At 38.3% G+C, this 16,909-nt stretch overlaps 1 protein-coding gene across 5 annotated transcripts in view; it reads left to right on the top strand.

Annotated features, from left to right (window-relative positions):
- The window catches only part of RBPJ (recombination signal binding protein for immunoglobulin kappa J region), a 152,538-nt gene that overhangs the window by 105,576 nt on the left and 30,053 nt on the right, over positions 1-16,909 (top strand). The window contains exon 1 of one of the 5 annotated variants that reach the window (XM_082316159.1): positions 7,454-7,488. The exons of the other annotated variants lie outside the window; for them this stretch is intronic. The gene's annotated coding sequence lies outside the window, so the exon portion shown is untranslated. Of the gene's footprint in view, positions 1-7,453; positions 7,489-16,909 lie in introns of those variants that run through there. 5 annotated transcript variants of the gene reach the window in all.

The following is a 16,909-nucleotide window of genomic DNA, read 5'->3' as shown; positions in this document are numbered from 1 at the left end:
CTACATTTTCTTCTGCCTGAGGCCATTTATTGCGTCGTCCACTTGCTTTTGCCTTTCTGTCTCAGTCATCTTGATTCCTTATTCTGTCTGTTTTCTACAGCGTCTACAGTTAATTGTAGCTGTTAGAAACATCTTCTTGAGGACTCTTGAGTTCAAAGTGCCCTAGGTCTTGGCACGGTATTGTTCCTGTAAGTAGCCTGTATTCACCTATAACTCATACTGCTTGCAAACTTTATCTGTTGGGTGGCATGCAGGTTCAGGGAGCCCTTTTAACAGGGGCTCTAGTATGCCTGAAAGGATGGACTGTGTTGGCTTTCATTACAAAACCAGTCAGGATAACTGGGGCTCTCGGGAGCTCTCTATACACCTTATGTGTTGTGAAGAGTGGTGCCCTGATGGTGAGTATACTTCAGGTTTGTCCCAAGGTGTGCTGGCATGGTCGACCAGATCTTGTAACTATTAAAAGTAGCATAGTTGAGCAGTTGCTGGGTGCCTGTCATGACATTGTTTGTGTAGTTAATGAAGATATATTTCCTAAAGGACGTTGTGCTTTGTAGTTGCCAGTCTCTGCGGAAAACTGGAAAATCCTTTCTTTGGAAAAAAAAAACCAAAACCAAAACCTTAAATAAACCAAACAAAACAAAACCAAAAAAACCCCACAAAACCCCCCAAAAAACTCAGCTGGATCTGCAGCTTCTGTTTGTTTTTTTTCTCTTTTCTTAAAAAAAAAAAAAAAGTGTCTTATTTTGTTCTCAGAAGTTAGAAACATCTGGTAGCAGGGCTGTGTTGCGTGGTACCAAACCAAAACTGCTTGGGACGCTCAAATGTAGAAGCTCTGTTTTCTTATTTAAATAAGCTTTCTGAAAAGCAGATACATGACTAGTAGAGATTCATTATGCTTTCCCTTACTGTTTGTAGTTAATTTTATTAATAAACATTTGTATTATCATACTGCACTTGACAGCTGGCTTTCTGTGCCTGCCTTCAGACAGCTGTGGCATTCTGTCGCAGCGCTCAGGTCTGTGGCTTCTGAGCCCTGTGATTTGCAGGCTTTTCAAGTGTCACTCCGATCTGAAACTGGCTTTGCTGAGGTGTTAAAGCTGAATTTTAGTTTTGAGGTGGGGTGACCCTTTGAGGCTGATCATACTGATGATGCCAAGTTGCCTTGGTATTCCCTTGCACATTCTATAGCAGGACTCTCCCTTGGTCTCTTCTCTGCCCCACTGGTCTCCAAAGCACATAGTATGTGTCCTTTACTACCTACAGTATGCTTGGACCATGTGAGGTCCAGTTATTAATAAAAGCTTTGTTAATTCCTGGCATCAACATCAGGCTCGGAAATCCCCTGAACTGAGAATAGTCATAGACAGGAGAATGCTCAGGGGAAGCGCCATTTAGGCTTGGCTGGTTCTTACTCTTCTTCAGCTGTCCATTGATCTTGCTGTTGGAGATGGACAAATGGGTTGCTGGAGCCTTGGCCTGAGTAAGAATAACCACTGCATCCACTAACAGTGGGAGCAGAAGGCCCTGCACCTCTGGGTGGACTGTCTTACCTCTGCCCTTCTTCATCGCTGCTTCACTTGCTTTGCAGCAGCAAAAGGGAGTGGAGGGGAATGGATGGACAGTAGTCTGGGGTTGGGGAAGTGAATGGACTCTCTAAACATGAAGGCAGATGATGATGTGTGTGTGGAGGCATCCCAATCTTTTGTCTCTTGATTCTCTTGAATTTTCTACTACTGTAAAGACTTTGTTGCCTGAACAAATTTTGGAGGTGGGAAAATTAGATTTCGCTATCTCAGTGTTGAAGTTTTTGTCCGATTCTTTAATTATTTTTTTTTTTGTTAATATATGGAAACATTGAAGACTTTACGGCTTTTCTGTTTTACACATGTTCTTGTATTTAGCTGTAGGGAAGTTGGTCTTTCTTCCCCCAAGGGAGTTTCCTGTGTATATGGAAAAAATACAAAACAGAAGTGAGAAATACCTCAGGCTTCCAAACCTGCCACTCACATTTCACTTCTCCCACTACCCTTCTCGTCATAGAAACAGTCCAGCAGTTCTTCCTCTGTCTCCACAGCAATACCATCTATTTAAAGAGCTAGACACCATCATAGCTAATATGGTAGGTAACTTGGCACACAAAATTATTACAACAACCTGTGAACCACTGGGGAAATAAAAAAAAAAAAAAGTTGCACAGTGAAATACTTTTCTGGTGTTTATCTTTAGATTGCCAGAATGTTTTATTAGGCTTTCTTCAGGCTAGTAAACATAACAGAATTTGATACCTGTTCCAAGAGGTTTATAGTCATAAATAAATCTAGTATGCAACTCGGGGTTTTTTTGTTTAAAAATCCACTTAAGACAGGGGCCCTTAAATTGTGTGTAACTCAACAGTTAAGTTGCATTTCATAATTTATTATTGTCATTAGAAATTCTGGAGACCCTCTGCTTACAGCCTGACTGTAGAGCAAACAGTTGGTTTCTATATTTCTTATGCCTGGGTGAACAGCATGTAGATAACAAATTGAAAAGACTTGTAAGATGAAATGCTGTTATTGTATTCTATATGCGTGAATGCTGTTTTGACAGTATTTAAACTTGCCCATAACCATATAAGATAATTTAAGCACTTTAAAATTGTCATTCTGAATTTTCTTGATTTATTTAGACTGCATTTTGCATATGCTATTGTCAAGTAACAGGGGTGGTTTTGAGTCTCAAAGTTGTTCTATAATCACCTAGACTAAAACTTGTGTTTCTTATATGTGCCCTGCATGGTGGGGAAAGTTTACAGAACAATACCATGAGCTCCTTCATCCCTAATGGGCAAAGTGTAGCTGTAGCATAGCTGAGGCATATGCTTACTGTCTATCCAAATGGCATATGCAAAGTGACCAGCTGTGAAACAGTGTGTAATTTCCAAGTTCTGCTTGTCTTTTTCAATGACATCAGTATTTTGGAAATGTCTATCCAGCCTCCAGTTTTCATAAAACTCATAGCAACTTAATTGTCTTTAAAAACTCTTTTCTTCTTTTTAAACTTAGTTAGAAATGATTTATGGATTCCAAAGTTATTGCAAGGATGGCTGATCAGTTTCATAGCATAAGCTTCATTTCTTAGTAAACTGGGAAACTAAAGCAATGAAGTAGTATTAGCTGTTAGTAGAATACTAAACCTGCTCTGCGGACACATTAGTGTGTCCATATTTTCCAGAATGCATTAATGCCTTGGAAGAAAAGATACCATCTCTCTAAAATGCTGAATTCTAAGCCATAACTTTTAATATAGGTCATCCCCTGATTTTCTTTAGGATGAGACTTCTTTTGTTCATTTATCTTGGCTGCACAGGCATCTGCATGTTTTAATTCAGGAGTTCAGCTTATCTATCCGATTGCTGAACCTTAATGATTGCATTTGTCCTTGATTTTCCCATTTTTCTTGGAGAGCTCAGTCTGCCCCGTGTGAAGCAGCAGTAGGCAGGAATTGCGGGAAGGAAGTCTCCCTATTGATTAGCGTGTTCCGCGTACTACGCACTTGGCAGTCCTATGTTGGCAATCATTTTTAAACCGGTCAAGATAAGAGTGAGACGGCAGTAGCTGCTAACTGAAATGACTTCTTAACTTTGGTTGTTTAGTACTTCAAAACAGTTTTGACAATTTACTTTCCCTTCTGGCCTGAATGTACTTGAAAGGGTGAGACAATGTTTTGAAAAGAGGTTGGGTTCCGAGCTCAGCAGTTGGGAGTCTTCGCAACACTGCTTAGGCACGCTTATCGTGCGGCAAAATCCTTGCACAAAAATCTGTGCCAGCACAGGCATTATTCTGGGAAACTAGTGTTGTAGCAGTCACAGGTTCAAGATCATGCAGAAGTTAAGTGCTGTTGGGTAAAACTTTCTTTTAAAATACTAGTTCCTTAAACACTCAGAATGCCTAGGTCAAGTAAAATCTGTCTCAGAAACATTCTTGTTTTGAAGTTGGCTTCACAGTTTATAGTGTACCTCATTAAGATGCAGGCAGAAGTTTTACCAGTAATTTGCATCTGTGTGGAGTTTAAACTTGACAAACCTGAAAAGCAAGCCTACTTGAATTAAGTATGATTCACACAATTTCCATTTAAAAAAATGGACAATAATAACTGCTTTGCATTTGTGCTCTGCACATTTTTTTTTTTTCTTATGAAAAATGTCCCGTAAGAGCTATTTGGGCACAATAGGAGCACGTGTAACTATGTAGGAGAGCTGTAATATTATAATACCAGAAGAAAGGATGATATGGTCTTAGCCTGCTGACATCCCAGACACAATCTAATCTTTTCGTATGGTTGTTGTAAATTTACTGTGATAAGGAGGACTAAAAGTGTATTTTTGGAGTGTCCGTTTAATTATCTTGTTCAGGGATCATTGACCTATTTACCACAACAGTTATTAAAAGTATTATCATATTTGATGATAGGTATTGTGGAGATTATATTTCTATGGCAATTTGTTTGAAAATATTTGAGTTTTGCAATTAAAAATAGCAGTAATTGAAAGGAATTTCTAGCTTATACCATGTAAACAGAAATACATGTGTTTTTATACATACCCTGTTTTCCTTTTTCTCTTTCAATAGTCAAGCATTTGTCAAATAGGAATCTGAATTTCCTGTGTCTTTCCTGTGTGGGAATGCTCAATTAATTATTGCAGGGGCTGTAGCTGAAGTATAAATTAATCTCTTAGAAACACAGAAGTAATTCATCTATGAATCAATTCAACAACAACAACAAATCCAAAGCTTTTAAATCTTTTAAAACATTTATGTTTTTATTAAAACACAGGTTTGTAAACTGCAGAGGGAATATCGCCTAATTTTGCTGTCTAGTTATGTGACTTCAAAGGTTTTAAGAATAATTTGCTTATATAAAATGCTCCCCAGTTGGAGACCGTTAACACAACCACAGTGAAAAAGATTGACGATGAAGAACGGCCTCCAAATGATTTAGCTGTCCTAGAAAGTTGAAAACGAGCCTTCTAATTCTCCCTCTTTTCTGGGATATGTGTTTATTGCTGCTGTTTTTATATTCATGGGACTATGTATTCATAAGCTTAATTACGAAACAATATACTTGAGATTGATTAATTCTAGGATACTGACGGCTCATTTTGCAACTGCGCCCAGTTAATGTTAGTGTAACCACATAATTCCTGGGTGATGCAATAAGAAAACATCTGAAATCTAGGAAAACCTGTAATTTTGTAAAACAGGTTGGTGCCAAATATGGCTTTGTTAAAAAGTGTATGTATTCACAGGTTTTGTGTCATCATTTTAATCTACTGAAGAGATGAATTCTGTTTGCCAATTTGGAAATTACTGTGTGCATGGAAACCCGCTTATGAGCTGATAACCTATTCTCTGCTTACATACTGATATCGTTTGTGAATTGTTTTACAAGTCTAGAATCAGTGGATGAGACATAGTTGTATAGAAGTAAGCTGATATGACTCTAGCAGTTTCCTTTTAATGAATATGAGGAGCTGCTTCCGTTTTGCATTTTGAAGGATTACAGCAGTTTGGAAGTTGGAGGGAGAAAGGGAATGAAAGGAGAGGGTGCAGACTGTAATAATACTGTTTAAAAAAAAAAAAAAAATTCTAAAATACAGAAAGTTGACTTGACTGAGTTGCTGGAGGAGGGAGATGATAGGGAATCGTCCCCATTTCCTGAAGGTGTTGTTTAGAAGTATAAAAATATAATATTTTTTTTTTTAAAATGGCTCTTGAAAATTTTGCTTTGGTGGGCTAAGCACTGTATATGCTATTGCTGTCAGAGCTAAGAAAAGATCAGTAAAGGGAATGTATGAATTGTGGTTTTTTTAATTGCATTATTTAAAATACAGTGAAGCGGGACTAAACTGAAGCTATGGATGCAGCAGATTTCTAATAGCGCACTGCTACCGAAGTGGGAGGTCACATTCTGCTCCGAGTGTTCCTGTTGATTGCATTGTGGTGGCACTGGCACTCACTGGGTTCGTGACTGAATCACTAAAATTCACTTCCCGTCCTTCCTTTCATCCCCCTCCTCCCCAAAAGGATAGTTTTTGTTCTGGGTTACTGATTTGAATCAATTTATGGGAAGGTCTGACAAGTGCTGGAGTTTGGTGTGTAAGGGTAGGTCAGGGTAGCTGGGGGAACTGGCAGGGAAGACCTGTGTTTGGTGGTGACAAATCAGCTCAGCTGCCTGTGAAGCCGCAGTCCAGCTGTGAGCTGGAGCAGCTGGACACAGACACGTCTGCGTGCCCTGACCTGGCAGAGAGGTGGGAGAGCCATTTGAGACAGCGGTGACTTAAACTGTCACGGCTAGACTTGTCAGAGTTGGTCTGCTTAAACCTTAGAGATGTCAGTATACTTAGCTGTCATTTTGCATTAAGTTCTGACTGCGTTTGGGGTGACAGTCTTAGAACTATCCTAAGCTAAACTTTGAGGATGTTAGTCTGCTGGTAAGATCTCTTAATTATGCTTAAGACTTGTTTTTTGCAAGTCATTTTCCTTAAACAAAAGGAAACAACTGACTCAAGTCATTAAAAATTCAAATAGTGTAGTGGATATGGTTTTTTTAACTTTCTAGGTTACAGAATTCTTCTGTGTTTTATTTTCTTACATATAATTCTTTTCCATGAGAGTTACAGGCTTGCTAGAATGTAGGAGAAAACAAGCTTAGCTGCTCCTCCTGTGTAATCTTTTTTGGCTTCTGTTGAATTTGATGAGGTGACCGAACAGCTTTCTGCAACCAAACCCACTGGTTTCCCCCTGTCTCCTGCTTCCCAGTGTATTGGTGATGTGACAGATTGATGGACTGAGCTGGCTCCCTCTGGAGGTCTGAGCTCTGCAGGTGGTGCAGGGGAAGCTGGTTGAGGAGCTTGGGGCAGGACAGTAAGCCCCTTAGAGACAGATTAATTAGTACATTCTCCTTGTTTTTCTGCTGATAGGAAGCAGGTCACTATAGTAATGAAGCTCGTTTGTTTATGTGGGTATAGAGTAAGGAAAAGCACATGGAAGACTGATTAACCTATTACTTTAATAGAGCGGTGGTTAGAAATTTTGCGCTGATCAATGACTGTCCCTGTCAAGAACCTGTTACCTCTTTAAGAGGTGTTCAAAAGAAGTATATATTTGCCTTTATGGTTAGTGAGGTTAGGCTTGCTTTTGAGAATCTTCCTCCTTTGCAAGTTCAGTATGATTCTTTACCACTTCCTTGCAAAATCATTCACAATTTCTGCTTCTATTATGTATTTTTGGCATTACAGTGAACAGTGGCAATTCGAAGAAAACCGTGAACCTTTTTCCTAGCAGTCACTCCTTTTTGGTTTGCGTGGATGAAGATAAAAATAATGAGCTTTGTATTGCATATTCTCTATGGAGTTACAAATAGCTGAGCCAAATTATATTGTGTTTTAGGGACTGAGATTCTGTTGGCATGCTGATTTTTCAAGCTGATAACTCAGTTGCTAAGGTAAGTGTGTGCAGTTTCCAATGAACACTTGAGCCAACATTATTAGGGAGTCAATCAAAAAGAAATAATAGCCTGTGAATATAAAGAAATCTTAATAAATGGAGTAATTTTTGATGATGTTTCTCGCATTCTACACCATTCTAACATTTTAATGGCATGCTTTAAGGTGATAATATCTAAGTTCTTTAGTATAGTTGAGATCTTTGGGCTACTGTAGCTTCTTGCAGCAGGTACCTACAGCAAAAAGCAAAAGCAGGGAAAACACATCTCCAGATATATGTTTAGGCACTTTCTTGTTCTTAAATAAGTTGTCGTTACTGACTTCCTTTCCTTACTTAGTATGGCAGAGTTGTGTGGGTTCTGTCTGGATTAAAATTATGTTCATTTTGGACTAGACCTTTGGTTTTTAAAATCATGTGGAAGTACAGTGATTTACTGGATGAAGTTTTTTTCCAAATGTAGGTAGACTATTATAAAGAAGTGAATTTGTTTACTTCTGTAAGTTGTTTAAAAGTGAGCCTATTTACTGATACGGTGCAAGCTGTATTTAAATTGCAGTTGTGGTTTCTTTTTATGGGAATTGGAAAAGAGAGAGGACAATAATGAAAGCAACGTGGGAGGATGAAAGCGGGTCAGAAAAGGGAGAGGGAGTTTCTAATTGAACCGGTGACTTCCAGTGAGAGGGCGTGACTAAATGAAGCAGAGCTTTTTCTATTGTATTTATGTCAGTATTATTTGATATAGTGCCAAAAGTGTATATAGTGCTGTACAGTAGAAGACTTGTTTCAAACACGTAACATGTGCCCTGTGCTGGAGGACTTAAATTCTTTTAGTATAGGCTGGAGCGGTACAGGATCATGCAGTACAAAGATGTGATAGTGCGTGGTTGGTGGCATTCATCCTGGAGCAGGTGGGTCTCTTTTTTTTTTTTTTTTTTTTTCTTTTTCTCCTCCTTCCCCCCCCCCCCCCCCCCCCCCCCCCCCTTGAAGAGAGGGAACGTTTTGTGTATCGATCAAAAACTTTCTGGTTTTGTGATTTCAGGGGCTGCTGTGCCCCCTACTTCCAAACAGCCACAGTGCACTTGGACCACCCATCATTCGCTCTTTACAGGGGAGAAAAGGACTTAAGGAGTAGGAGAAATGCTGGCATTGTTCATGTTCCTTAGACGTTCTCGACTGGTGAGGTTTTAATTAATTTTATCTCCTTTTGTAGGATGGATAAGAAAGAGGGTATATTGAGTCAGTAGTATTTCAGAGCAGGTTGGTTGAGGTTGGCTCTTTGTACATTATGTGTGGATATGAAAACTGTATATATTTTTCAAAACAGGTAAGCTTTTAGTTCAACTCTTAATCTTCAGGACAAAGTCTTTATAGCAGTATTTATTACAGCAGACACCCTAATGAGAATCAGGGCCTAAGTGCTGCTGGCAGGTGAAAGTGAGAGTGAGTTTATGACTGCATGTGACTCTGTTTGTGCATGTGTTCATCCTGTATGATGAACCAGCCTGCGGCCTGATGGGTGATCTGGAAACTGTCATTTTGCTGACTTCATCAGCTCTAGAGGATCGTGCTTACGAACACAGTTGCATCTGGAGGGAGCAACAGGGGAGATAGGTGTCATTTCTTCAGCAGTTTCCATAACTCAGGTGTGTGGTATTATAGAAAGAATAAGAGCCTCTGAAATGCATCATTTATCTGTGTATTTAGTTGCACATGTCATATTACATAAACATAAGTATGTTCACAGCAAGAAAAAAACCCCCCACTCCTAAGGTATATATATCACTGCAGAGTAATGGATCTACGTAATCTTCAGTGTCTTCTGCACCTTTCATAGAACTGAGTAATGGCCACAGTGGTATTTTTATTGAGGAAGGAGCACAGCAACAACTTCTGTGGCTCTGCTAAGTGAAAGGGAATAGTAGAAGACCATAAAACGTTTAGGGTATGAGTAGTCTTAAGGATTTAAAAACTCCTTTCTCTAAAATGCTATGCAGATAAAGCCACAGTAGTTAGGGACACTCACAGTGTAGGTTGGGACATATTAGGCTGTATGGCATTAAGTTATAACTGTAAAGATCAGTGGAGGGCAAAGGAAAAATACGTGCGGGACATGGAGGTGGGTAGCCTGAGTAAAGTAAATTACTCAGAACTTTCTGAAGAATTAAGGCTGTGTGGAATTGTAGGCTGTGGAGTATAAAGTGACTGAGAGAATTCATCACCTGTCCTCTTTTGACCATGTAAGTTTATTTTAGTTCTCTCCTTTTAGTTTGTTTCCAATGTGGTGTTTGTTTAGTGCTGGATGTTACTGGTAGTACAATTGTCTCTGTTTCCCTTAATGATCAGACTTGTGGATATTGAACTCATTTTTGTTTTGGAGGAGATAAAATTTTCCTTCTGAAGGTCTTTGTTTTAGCCATTTGTATGGTTCATTTATTCAATATCCTCATCCATGGAAAAGATAAATGCGAACTGTTCTATTTGAGCATAAGTAATATTAATTGCTTGTGTTTACTTCCATCTTAACTGAATTCATATATCCAATGATATGTCTTTTGCATTAATCTCTTAGAAATTGTGTCCTTTAGGTGTTTTGGTTTTTTAATCATGTGCTAAACCTTCAGAACATAACTTTTTTGAGCTGTGCATTTTTACCACAGGCAAATCATAACAGTGCCCTATTTCAGCTTCATTTAAAAAATAAAGGATATCAGTGTGGAATAAGGTCCACCTATAGAAATCACATGCATCAGTTATCTCCAACAGCAAACAAATATTAAGAGTGATATGAATCAACAGCTACGTTTAATGTGTATTTCATAGACCGATCATAGCAGAAACCACTGTATGAAATTTTGTGGTCTTTTTTATATGCCAGCTCGTGCCAGATCATAAATGGCCATTTTTTAATACGTAGGAATTCTCTTTGTGTCTGTGAAACCACCAGATGGGATAATGTTTCCTAGTGATAGATGATCCCCTTGGGAGTTGTGTTCCAAAATGTTTGTAAGAGAATATGGTTGTGTAGGTGAATGCACAGAAATATTTTAAGTATTTGCATCTTGTCTTCACAGAAATCTGCACATAGGAAAATATTACATTAACAGAAAATTCCTGTGTTTTAAAACGTACATCTGCTGCTTTGCTTTTACTATTGATGTAACATGTTACTCTAAATGTAGAAATCAGCAAAACCAAAACAAAGCTGATGTGGAGTAGCTGTCTTACTGTGTAGGTTGCAGTATACTGCTTAACTTGTATGACACAATTTTAAGAAATGGAAGATTGAGGGATAGCTCCTGAGAACTCTTCAGTGTGTCCTGTACATGGGCACTGTTGTATATATGTTGGCTTTGACGATTTTAAGCATGTTTAAACTCCATGACTATGAACTTTCCTCAGTGCTTCTTCAGTTCCTCGCTGATTTGTCTGCGGTAAGCAAATTGAAGCTGGAAATGGCAGAGGATAGAGGATTAAAAGAAAGAGAGAAAATAGAGTCCCAGCATGCTATTTGAATCCATCTCTTTCAGCTTTTCTCAGATGATGTCTCTGTTAACAGCTGAAAAGGAATACTTTTATATTAATCCTCAAACTGTAAATGTAAAGCTAGAAAACCTAGTATTTCACTTTCCTAGATCTTGGACAACCTCAGTAGGCAAACCGAGTGAGCTCACATACTGCTGAGCTTGTAGTACACCACCTTTAATAGGTTTGTGATAGCTGATCACATAGCAACTTGAAATGAATTCTTTGAAAAGTATTTTTGTTTCTTATGGTAGAAGCAGTGGGCTCTATTATGATGAGGATTGTCTTGTGCTAAAGGCTGAATGTACATTTGGACAACTTTCTAGCTTTCCAGATATGTAGCAGCTGTTTTAAAGTTGATGGAGAATGATTAAAAAATACCTGTAAATGACTTGTCTTATTTTAATTTCTTTCTTTAAAAGGCTTTTGTCTCACTGTCCAACCCCAAACTCTTCACATTCTTTCACAAGTTTCATGGCTATATAAGTGGTCTAGAAGAAGGTTGCATCTGACAGTTGACTGTGTTTTTAGGAGTGGGATTAAACGAAGTACAGAGCTTTCTTTTGCTACATTCCGAACTACAATATACCTGTAGTAGTTGAAATGGCAGTATTTCTTCCTCCTCAGTCCTGTCATGCTTAATGGCTTTTGGGATACCAGCTATTTAGTAGATATTAGAAATGTTGGAACTTAACTTCAACCTCTCACCAGGCTTCATTGTCACTTCATATTGTTGGAGAGCAGAGGTTGGAATTTCTTATGTTCTTTCTTTCTGAATTGCATAGTGTATTCTGAAACTTTTGGAGAGATTATATAAAAATCTGAAATTCTTTTCAGTAGACTCCTCCTGTTTGAAGCATATTTTCCTCTCAGACCTCCTCTGAGAAAGTAAAAACTTCCTTTAGCCTCTCTCCTGTATTTAATTTAGTATTCTTAATCATCTCTATCCCCTAGTAAGCCTATGTGAAGCACACTGTATTTGTCTCAAAACCCATTTATTTCACAGCTTTGTTTAAGGCAAGCGGGACTTGCCACTCAGTCTCTGGGTCTTCTACTGCCCTGGAATAGTGATTGCCATATCTTATTTCTGACAATGTTGAGAGGTTTGTGCTTCAGGAGGAGGAGCTGGAATGATTGCACTGAGCAGTTATGGGATCACTTCCTTCCAGGGAAGTTTCCTTCTGAGCACGTGTCTGGGGATCGTTTCCAGAACCCCTACTGAGGTATTACAGTCATCTCTTGTAGCTTATTAAAGAGAGCCTCTAACGTGCTCTGCAGCAAGTACTGTGATACGTGCTGGCGTATAACTGGACTAATAAAGAATTGGTTTCGCTGTTCAGGAAAAATGTTAGGCCCTTACTAGATCAGTCAAAAGCACCAACAAGTGTGTAGGTCCAATTGGAAGTGACATTCGGGAGTGAAACTGTTCCAATGAACAGGCACTCTGTGCCTTTTCAAAATCCGGCACTTGTTTCCCATGTAGAAAGCATCCATTTTTCTTTAATTTTCTCATTGTACTGGGTCTGGCTGGGATGGAGTTAATCTTCTTCATAGCAGCTGGTATGGTGCTGCGTTCTTTGTGACCAAAACAGCGTTGATAACACACCAGTGTTTTAGCTCTTGCTGAACAGTGTTTGCACAGCATCAAGGCCTTCTCTGTTTCACACTCTGCACATGTCTGTGTCCGTCCCCGTCCCCCCCCCCCCCCAGCGACTGGGGGGTGCACAAGACGCTGGGAGGGGGCACAATCATGCAGACGACCTGAACTAAACAAAGAGATATTCCATGCCGTATATTGTCATGCTCAGCAATAAAATGGAGGGGGGTTTAGAGAGGTTACCCAGCTTTTGCTTGGGAACTGGCTGGGCATCGGTCTGCCCGTGGGAGGTGGCGAGTGATTGGCTTGTTTTGTTTTGTTTCTCTCTCCTTCCACTTCTCCTTTGTTTGCTAAACAGTTTTTATCTCGACCTACAAGTTTTCTTGCTTCTTACTCGTGCTTTTCTCTTCACCCATCTGATGGCAGCAGGGAGTAAGCGGCTGTGTGGCGCTTAGCTGCCTACTGGGCTTAGCCCCCAGCACCCATCATGATCTCTTCAAGCTTGTGTAAGGCAAAAAGAAAATAAAGAGATCTCAATGCAGATCTCAACACATGGATATCTGCTGTAATGTGTTTTGGGATTCTTCAGGGTAAGGCAAGTGTTTTGCTTTTATTTTCAATGTTGAAATTTTTAAGACACCGTGAAAACTTCTGCCCCAAAAAAAGTCAACAGAGAAAACAGTAACTGTAGTGTATTTTTACTAGTCTTTGTATATTCTGGAGTTAAATCTGAATGTTTTGCCTTGCCACAGGCTTTTCTGGTGCCTCCTCTCCCATAATGTTCTTGGGCCTGTTGTTCTCACCTAACGAGTCTTAGTTTGCCACTCATTTCTTCCCATTCTCAGTCCTCACTCTTCCTGCTATTCCCCCCATGTTGGCCTCTCCAGCATGCTTGCTTTCTGCTTAGCCGTTATTCCTACTGTATTAAAATTTGACAACTCCCTTTTGCTTTTTGCCTCTCTGGAGAGCATTATTTACAGAAAGATCCATGCTATTCTTACTAGTTGCCAAAAATTGTGTCAGTCTATAGGCCAAGTGAAGATAGAATTCTTCAGGCAAATTGCTAAAGTTTGCCTCTGTTTGAATGTTGTAGAAATATTTTTTTAAGGCTTCTGTGCTTGGTAAATAAAGGTGAATGGACTTTCTCAGGGACTGTAAAAAGCATATTCTTGGCTGAAGGCCAATACTGGGAGAAATTGAAGTTCATATTCCAGGCAGGAGGATGCTAGAGCAGTTTAGTGACCCCAGATTTTTCAGTCAAAGTTGACGATGGGACAGTATGCGAGTTTTTTAATATATATTTTTTAATAGTTTTGTTCTTGCAAATGGCAAAACTGTCTTGGTTAATTTTTATTTATTTTTTCCTTCCAAAGTTGACTTGACACATAGAACCATTGGGAAAAAAAAATTGGAAAAAAGTTGACAAAAAAATTCAGCCAGAACAGTTAAGTTTCTCTCCACAAAGTAAGTCTGTATAACGGAAAAAAAGTTTGGTACTATTAGTAGAGGCATATCATAACTGATAGATTTTCTTTGTCTTTGTGCTCCTTTGTAGATGCTGGAAACAGTAGAAATTCATACTCCTGCAGCCATAGAAAACTGTAGCATAGCATGTATTGTATTGGAGCTAGGAATTCTAAACAGGATTTGGCATTCTGCTATTTTCTGAAAACACTTGAAACTTACCCTATATGTTGTGTTATGTTTTTACCTAACCTGAGAATATTAGAAGTTTGAGCAAAACTGGTTTGTGTACCTGTAAGATTAATGTTAGTGCACTTGTTCATTTCCATAGTTACTTGAGGGGCAGTAAAGAGGTAAAAAGAAAAACAGTTAAGTTCGCTTCCCATTCTGTGAATGGGGAAAAGAAGTTTGAATAAAAGTTTGAATGGCAGACTGGGACTTGCTAAATGAAAAAGGTGGACTTGAAAAGAAGAATGATTTGGGACATGATGTGGGAGAAAAGTTATTCCTACAGTGCAAAATGTGGAAGTGAAATTAATTTATGCAAAGCATCAGAAGACAAATAAAGTACATGACAGAATAGAATACAAACTAGTGGTTGGAGAAAATACAGGACTGAGAAAAGAATTATTAGAACAAGTAGAACTTGCTGCAACTGCAAGTGATTATGGTGTGACTAATGCTCACGCTCATGTTTGCAGTGCAGTGTGTTAGGGAAATACTAATAAAATAGTTTGCACTGAATTAGTTTTGTGAATTGAAATGGCAACTTAACTGTATGTCCAGAATTCCAATACAGTACACCTGAAACAGCGCTTAGTCTTGGGTAGTAAAATAACAAAAACAGGAAAGGAAAGGAACTTGGTGAGCATTCAGATATAATGATATATAACTTATAATTAGGATTTCAAATTACATATAGTTGGTTTGTTTAATAACCACTATAGGAATAGAACTATGATACATTTTTAGTTTCTTCTCCTGTATATTTTTGTTATCCATCAATCTGCGTATTTTCAAGATGTAAACAACGAGGAAGAATAGTAATGCTGAATATAAAAAGGAATTCCAGAACAGTGAAATCCAGGGAAAACCTGCACAAGAAAAATGTTGCAGTCTCTTGTCATCTCTGACAGGTAACCTTGAAATGTCTGAACTGGCTCATTTTTTCAACATGCCAGTCAAATACAAATCATAGCTTGTACAATGTCTGTCATTTAGTACAAAACCATAGATGATGTGTTTCTTGCACTTTCAAATGGGCTGTCTTAACATCAGAAAAATTAAAAAGCCTCTTAGTCTTTTCTTCTATATGGCAGTTACTGATAGTTTTTGTATTTCAGGTTGCGTTGTCAATACATGTATCTACATCAAGTTGCAAACGTATGGAAAGAGTAAACCCGATGAACCATTAAATGAAATACATGTGATACTTTTTTTTTTTTTAATTTTCGTGTGTTATTTGTATATCTTGAGTTTTGCAATGTGACTGAAAATCTGGCATGCTGGATACAATTGCTGCTGTGCAATATACCAGGTTGATAGGAGTATACATACTGGGCAGTACCTGCTGGTCATCAGTAATGGACGATTAAGAAAAGAACATGAAAGACAGGGTAAATGTAGACTTTTTTTTTTTTTTTCCTCCTGGTAGCTTCTTTGCTGCTGGTAGAACATGGTTTAGGTTTTCCTGAGAACAAGGTTGTAAAAAATAGGTCATTATGCTTAATAGAAGCTAATGGAGTTCTGTACCTTCTGTATCTTTTGAGTCTATTTGTGCTTTCAGCCTCCACAATATCCTCTAGCAATACGTTTCACAACTGAGTTATAACAGTGTTTGTAGAGCAAGGAAAAATTTTCTAATCCTAAGTGAAATTTTCAGATATTAGCTATATGTCCTGATTCCTGTGTTTGTGGGAGAAAATAACCACCTCCTTTTCATATTTTGCATATCTTTTATTAGTCTCTTAGGTCTTTGCCTCTGTCACTTTTTCTTGTGTGCTCTCACTAAAGGTTAAAGAGTTTTAGCCAATTGCATATGAAAACTATTGATCATCCATATTGATTTTTGTCGTACCTTTTATTACTCTGAGATAACTTTTTTCTGCTACGTTTTCAGTGAACTTCAGGCAGTTTTCAGAATTGTGGGTGTGTGGCAGAATAATGCTATGACATGGTAATGTTTGTGTTTCCTATTCCATTCTTAATCATTTGTGAATTCTAACTTCTTTGACTTGCTATTGAGCTAGGGAGGTTTTTTACTGGATGTGTAAGAATGCAATGTCAATAAACCTTATTCATGTACATATTGGTCACTTATTTAAATAATTTGATTTATAGCATTCTTGTACAAGTCACATTAATTCTTCCTAAAATATAATTATCCCTGTGAAAATGTCTACTAATCTAAGTGGTTTGTAGGTCAAGTCTTAGAGTTATTAGTTCTGAAGAACATTTATGGGATCTTTGAAATGATTTTGAGGTGGCACAGGAAAGTGCTGTTCATTGACACCAAGGCTGGGGTACATAACTATCAGTCATCTGTCAAGGTGATGTTATTGAGGAAAAAGTAGCTGAATTTAATTTGGAGAAAAAAATCGGACTTTAAGTAAAGATGAATATGTAATTTCTTCCTATTCTACCTCTCCCTCTAATTTATATTGAAAGAATAATAAAAGATCTAGCAAATTTAGTTTGCATTGTCTCTTTGGAAGGTTCATGTTGCTAAAGGTAGCATTTATAGGTGTTCACAAGTTGATTACAGTGACATCATTAACTTTATTTTGGATGGAGAAGGCTAGGGAAAGCTGGCCTGTGATTTATAAAGGTACTGCAC

The sequence above is a fragment of the Platalea leucorodia genome (genome assembly GCF_965183815.1).
Source record: "Platalea leucorodia genome assembly, chromosome: 6".
NCBI lineage: Eukaryota > Metazoa > Chordata > Aves > Pelecaniformes > Threskiornithidae > Platalea > Platalea leucorodia.
Note: the sequence above shows the minus strand (reverse complement) of the source record. Positions and strands in the feature narration are given on the sequence as shown.